Source organism: Leptonotus elevatus, chromosome 11, assembly GCF_054856555.1.
Source record: "Leptonotus elevatus isolate MCC_2025b chromosome 11, RoL_Lele_1.0, whole genome shotgun sequence".
Lineage (NCBI taxonomy): Eukaryota > Metazoa > Chordata > Actinopteri > Syngnathiformes > Syngnathidae > Leptonotus > Leptonotus elevatus.
In genome coordinates, this window is record NC_141249.1 from 15,042,417 (window position 1) to 15,049,030 (window position 6,614).

A 6,614-nucleotide genomic window follows, 5' to 3' on the forward strand; every position below is an offset into this window, starting at 1 on the left:
CGCTGCCTAATTATTGTCATATTGAGCCATTTAAGCACCTGATGTGAACAAAACAGAGCCCGAGAGAAAGTGCTAGTTTGGAGGGGGACGCACAAGCAGAGGGGATTCTTCATATCCCCCCGAGAAAGGCGCACGCCGCTGAAAATGAGGCTACTGTGCGCGTGTGAGTGTCTTTCTACATTATTGCCTGCGAGTGTTCACTGTGGGGGCAGCGAGAGGCTCATTTGGCTTAATGATGCTGCTCTGCCTGCATGGCACGTGACAAGATGCACTCCAATGTGCGAGCAAGACAAAAAAGAAGCCCCCTTCATGGATGGTGGTGGTCCGCTTGATCCAATATGTTTGGAGGGGCCGTTGGACACGTGTTGTTTTAAAAGGTAGCTCCCAAACATAACAATTAATGAGCTGGAGCCGACCACACATCTGGACAACAGGTTCGAGCCACATCCAATAAAACGGTTACTCGTGTGTGTGTGCGTGCAGTGTTGTCACTTCCTGCCTAACGAGGATTGGCAGAAGGGTTAAAATAAGTCATTTTCAAATAAAAAGTCCACCTACAAGGATAAAGCGGGGAAATAAAGTTAGAAGAGTATGACTTTGAAAAAGTTGCAAAGTTACGGAAATATGTGTAATAATATTATGAGTAATGTATGATGAAAAACTAACATTTTAGCATTTAAGAAAAAAAAAATTAAGAACCAGCGAGAACAAGAAGTCGTAAAGTTATGAGAATAAAGTGGGAAAGTTACATCAATAAAGTTTTTCAGGTCGTAAATTTGTATGCTTAAAAATTGGCGCTTAATTATAAAAGAGTGATATAGCAATAATAATTCTATAAAGTTATAAGAATAAAGTTGAAAGGTTACGAGAATAAAATGGGAAAGTTACATCAATAACGTTTTTTTAAAGTTATAATGTGTCGAAAATCAAGTTGTAATATTATGAGGAAAAAAATTGCTTGAAAAAATTTAAAGTTGTTATGTAGCCAGAATAAAGTCATAAAGTAACAAAAAATAAAGTTATATTTTTGCATTTTGCAACAATCTAAACATGACATTTTACTATTATGACAAAAATGAAGAGTTACGTCAATAAAGTTTTTCAGGTCGTAAATTTTTATGCTTAAAAACTTGGCGCTTTATTATGAAAGAGTGATAGAAGAATAAAGTTGAAAAGTTACGAGAATAAAGTTGTATTTTTGCTGAGTTGGACTATTATGTCAACAAGGTAACATTTTTTTAAATAATCTCGAGATTTAAAAAGCAAGAATAAAGTTGTACATTTCAAACAACTACACAAAAAAAGTTGTATACGAAATCTGATTAGAACTACAATAAAACAAATATTACACGAAAGATCTGCGAGAAAACGTAGAATACGTAAGAAGTTACTTTGTTTTTGCATAACAGTGTGTCATTTTCCCGTAATCCTGCTAACAAACAAACAGCTGTCAAAACAATACCTCCTGCTGTTCTTGTGCTTGGCGGAGGTAAAAAAAACAACTACAACAAGACAGCCAAACAAGTACTTTATTGTACCTTTCGGGGTGTGACGACTTGTCACTAAAGGTGCCCCTTTTTGACCCAAGCTTGGAGTACAATAATGAGCGCGAACCTGCTGCCATTAATATCTTATGCAGCGGTGCTTTGATTTACGATGAAAAAAAACTGTTCCCCAAATGAAACTGAATGGAAATGACATCAAGGTTTATTTTTATTTGAGGTGTCAAATGTTTGACAACAACTGGTTGAAGGGTTTTTAACTACCACAGCATTGATGCTACTTTCGTTAGCCGGCTACGGCATTTTGCATTGTGTATTAGCATTAAGCTAGTGGACTTTTATAAGTCATGTGGTTTGTTTAAATTTATAATGTATAATTAATTCTCTTTAGTTTAACAGTAAACTTACTGGGAGTACTTGACGGAACACTCACAGTCCAGTCACTAGCAACAAGCAAGTCGATGTATCACTACATTTGAAGTACAAAATGGTGCCTTAAGCTTAAGTCGCCTTACTGCTACTAGTGCGGCATTATAAAGTACGTGCGCGTTTGTGTGTGTAAAACGTGTGGGCTGGTAGGGTGGGGGTTAATGAGCTGCTCCGTGACCTTTGTCACCTGGCAGGATGGCCCCAGGGAGATGGAGAGAGACAAACAGGAAGTCGGGGTGACAACAAGGCCCGCCCACTTCACAGCTACGCTTCTGCAGGGTGGCCCAACGCACACACAGTCAAGGAGCCAATAACAACTACATAATATGCCACACAACTTTAGGGCACATCTGTTCATCTTCTATGGCACAAATAAATGTACACTCAAAGGAAGGCTCAAGCGAAGATTTGAACCCAGAATCTCATAAGAGTGAGGCAGACGTGTTAACCACTAGGCCCAACAGGATGGCAATTTGTTTCACATTTATATTAAGTTAAGTGTTGAATTGACGGTACAAATATTCAAGGCACAGGAGGCAGTGAGGAGCATGCAGCGTCATAATGTTGGGAATGCTCCTCCCACTAAGGATCTAAACACAAACAACACTGCCACCTGCCGGTTGCTCTCCGCACTGTCCAAAAGACACGTCACGCTCCAATAAATAGTGGGATTATATTTGGATTAAGTTTAAATCAATTTAAAACTGCTATTTTACGGCTCAGAACAATTTTAATAAAACATTTAAAAAACAATGCTAACTTGCTGTAAGAAGGTGGTTGACTAAACAAAGAAAATTATGCTAAAAAATAAAGAAAAGTACATAAAATGATCAAAAATAACTAAAATAATGGTATGAGTGTGAGATTAAAAATGACAAAAAATGAGAATATCAATATAACATACTAGCTATAATAAAAAACACATTGACAAAAAACAATGTAAATGAAATAAAATTATGCTAACTAAAAATGGACTAAAATAAGGAAAACAAGTACATAATTGAATTGAAAGTATGCTAACCAACTTGAGAATGAAGGACTAAAAAAAACTGTTGCTACTTCACTGAAATAAAAAAAAACAATATATAAAAATATGCAAAAAGTGACAGTGTGTATTTTGCTTTGTTATTAAATTTCATGTACTCGTGTTTTATTTAATTATCACGCTATATGAAAAATTGACATTAACATATGTAGCATAATGTACATTCTTTAAAATACAAGCAAAATAAAATGGGCTTAACAAAGAGAAATATCATTTTTGATTGACACAAAGAGGTGCAGATTTAACAACACTTTATTATTGTGCATGTACAACTGCACAGTCATACACATGTATTGTATTTTTCTTTGAAAATAAACTTACCTGATTTTAGTCATTCTCATTGAAGGTACCTTCAATCCAGGTCATCGCAGGGGGCTTCTTGCTTCTTCTCCTTTGTGACGCCACCTACAGAGTGTTCTGGTAATAGCAAAAAGGAAACGTGTATGGACAACCACTGAACCACAAATTGAAATTAGTGTGACTGCTCAGTAGAATATGAACAACACTCCTTTCTATATGAATTCCATATATTGAGTAATTTTACCAAGAAGCTAAAACATGTCATATGTAGAAAAATATGTAGTAGTAGTAAAGGAAGGATATTTGCGCTTGCACTGGATCTCATTAGATCAGTGATTGCCAACCCGTGCTATGAGGGATAGATCATCAGATATGCCAGGGGAAATTATCCAATTTCACTTAAATTGGTTCAAAAATGATTTAGGTTGATTGTGTAATTCTTCAATTCCTGCAATTATACCAGCGTTCTGTTTAACTAAACAAGCACAGATGTAAAGTAGGAAGTACATTTGTGAGTATGATTGTCATTGTTTCAGTAAACACTCGTTTAAACGACACGTTTAAAAAGTCAAAAAAAAAATCATTCAAAAACATTTCCCACCATTTATGTGTCTTGAAATTCTTTTGCACCGTGCTGCTGACTGATACATTTGAACAATTAAGATTCCTGATGCGGTGGAAGCTCTCGGCAAAACATGCTTGCTTGTGCTGTAAGATGCAACTGCAAAAACGCCTGGAAAAGCCTCCTGGAACATCTGAACTTTATTTGGGGCTAAATCAGTGGTGGTGTGTGTTGTTGGAATGTTGTTTTTTTACACAGCCAGTTACGAGGGTGTTCACACTTGTGCAACCTAGTTTATTTCCATTGTCAAGAAAAATAAATTATGTAGTCCAGGTTAAACGGACCAATAATGGTGGAATGTTTTGAAATGATTCCTCAGACTATTATTTGTTTATGTGTAAATTTAACAAGTCTGTGTAGACTTACATTCACTGTACTGTATATAATTTTTGCTTACTGGTGTGAGATCTTTCTAATGCAAAATATGTGCCTTGGCGCATTAAATTAGTGAAATCAAGCAAACAAAACATGCACAGCAACTTTTGCAACCATTGTTTTTCTTTTTAATAGAAAGATTTGTATATTCTTTAAACCAGACAACCAGATGCCAGACATTTTTGGATATATTTAAAAAAGAGAAAAAAAGAAGAAAAAAAAAAGACAACATGAAATTACATGATTTTCGACTGTGTGGATGTAGTGGTCTCATATACATTTTTATTTTTATCACCAGAAAGTGCAAATTCTCCCCAAAATGATTCACCTGCTTGCAGCTTCATAAACAAGTGGAGCAAACTAAAGAAACAAGAGTCACTTCAAGCAAACAAACTAACATGTCGTCACCTGAAACAATCAACTCTTTTTTTTTTTAAATATCCTTTATCATCACCATTTTTGATTCAGATATTGCGTGGTCATGTATTTTGGTGCCTGACGTGACTCGTGTTTACAATTTAACATCCCAGTTTGAGTGTTGGGAAATGTGACACTTAATTGGCCACTTCAGAAACTTTAACTAATGATGCTCAAAATAAATAGTAGCCTACTGTCTATATTAATCTCCCAGGTTGTGTTCTGATCAATACCTTTCTTTTCCCACTGCAATAACATTGTGCTGATTTGAGAGAAAAAAAAAAGTGCTCAAGATGGATACCTGATCCAGCCTTGTACTATTCACCAAGGGTAGGCAACTTTTTCCTAAAGACTGAGGCTGCATCAAATGCTCTGGCAGGCCGGAGGTTGCCCACCCCTGTACTACACGTGACATTCAGCACAGCTTGGAAAAAGTCTCCCGAAAAGAGAACCAATCACGTTTCTCCTTGATAAGCAAGCAAGCAAGCGAGCGAGCGAGCAAGCGAAGGGCATCCAATATGGCGGTCCATCTTCCACGGTACAATTCAAGTGTTATTTTCTCACGGCGGGAATTGAAATAGCATCACGAGGACATCATCGAAACACAAAATGGATGATGAGCTTTTATCGCAAAGTGCTAACGTTAATACAATCGCAGAAGCTGAGAGGAAGACACAAACAAAGCTAAGTCGTCACGTGTGCGGAATATGAAAAGGGGAATCACAGTATGAAGTTATGGAATGTTTTGCTTTAAAGTGGCTGCGTGACGCAGAGCTCCACTATTTGGTGCTACTCTTCAAAACTGAGACTGATGAGATGGCTCCCTCCCACACAAGGTACGAAATCGAGCCCAGCTCTCCTTTTCCTTGTGTCTGCTAACTAGCGAGGCGACATATAGAGCATGTGATGACGCACGTTAACACGGAAAGCTAATGCATAGCAGTGTTCGTTTCCACCTGAGAAGTACTTGCAAAAGAGGCAAAAGGAGACCCGCAACATTCTGCATCATTTTCTGGACGTTTTGGGCCAAAACATTACGACCCACCCAAACCCGTAATGGCTCTCTTCCTCCAACATTTTTATGCTAGCCAGGAGGTACAAATGGTCCGCACTTTCGTTAAGACTGGATGGCCCAATGTCCAAAGAACTGAAAGACTTGCTAACAGGTCCTTTTTCTGGTCTGCCCCCCACAATGTCCCGGGAGCCGGACCCCCCCTTTGTAGAGCCTGATGATGGCCCATCATGTCGTAAGAACTATGGGCAATGGCAGCCCACCTGAGAGCACAACTCCCTAACATAAAGAGATGTGAAATCTCAAATACCAATCAGCTATGAAAGCTCAATTGCAAAGCAAAAAGCCGTCGCCCCCTGAGCCAGCCCCTCCTGGTGTCTGGCGACATAAAACAAGTCACCTCATCCCGCCTTTAAAAGAAAAACTTTATCATGGTTGTTGGTCGTTTTTATGGCTTTCTCAGATATATTTAGCAAAAAGTCTTTGAAAAAGAAGTCAAGGTCCATTTGGAAAAAACAGTCAAACATCAGACAAGCGGCCACGCACTGGCTGCAGAACGCTCGAGTTTAGCCACAAACAAGGTAAGAATAAAAACAATAAATTAATTCAAGTAAAGCTTAAACATCCGCACGATTAGCATCAGCTCGTAGAGTTTGGTCTGAAAACACGGGGCAGAGGAAACCCCCCCCCCCCCCACAATCAAGGTGTTGTTGTGGTCAAATGCAAGTTGTAAGGCTCACCAAATGGCTGTGAGCCGGCGCTCCGCTGCAAAACCACAGACCGATGGAACGAATAAACTCGTTTGTTATCATTGAATAAAAAGTGAAATTGAGTGATTAATAATTCATCAGTTGGACTGAAAACGTGTTCTATTTCTTTGTACACTGTACGTCCTTTAGAGCAGGACCGGCC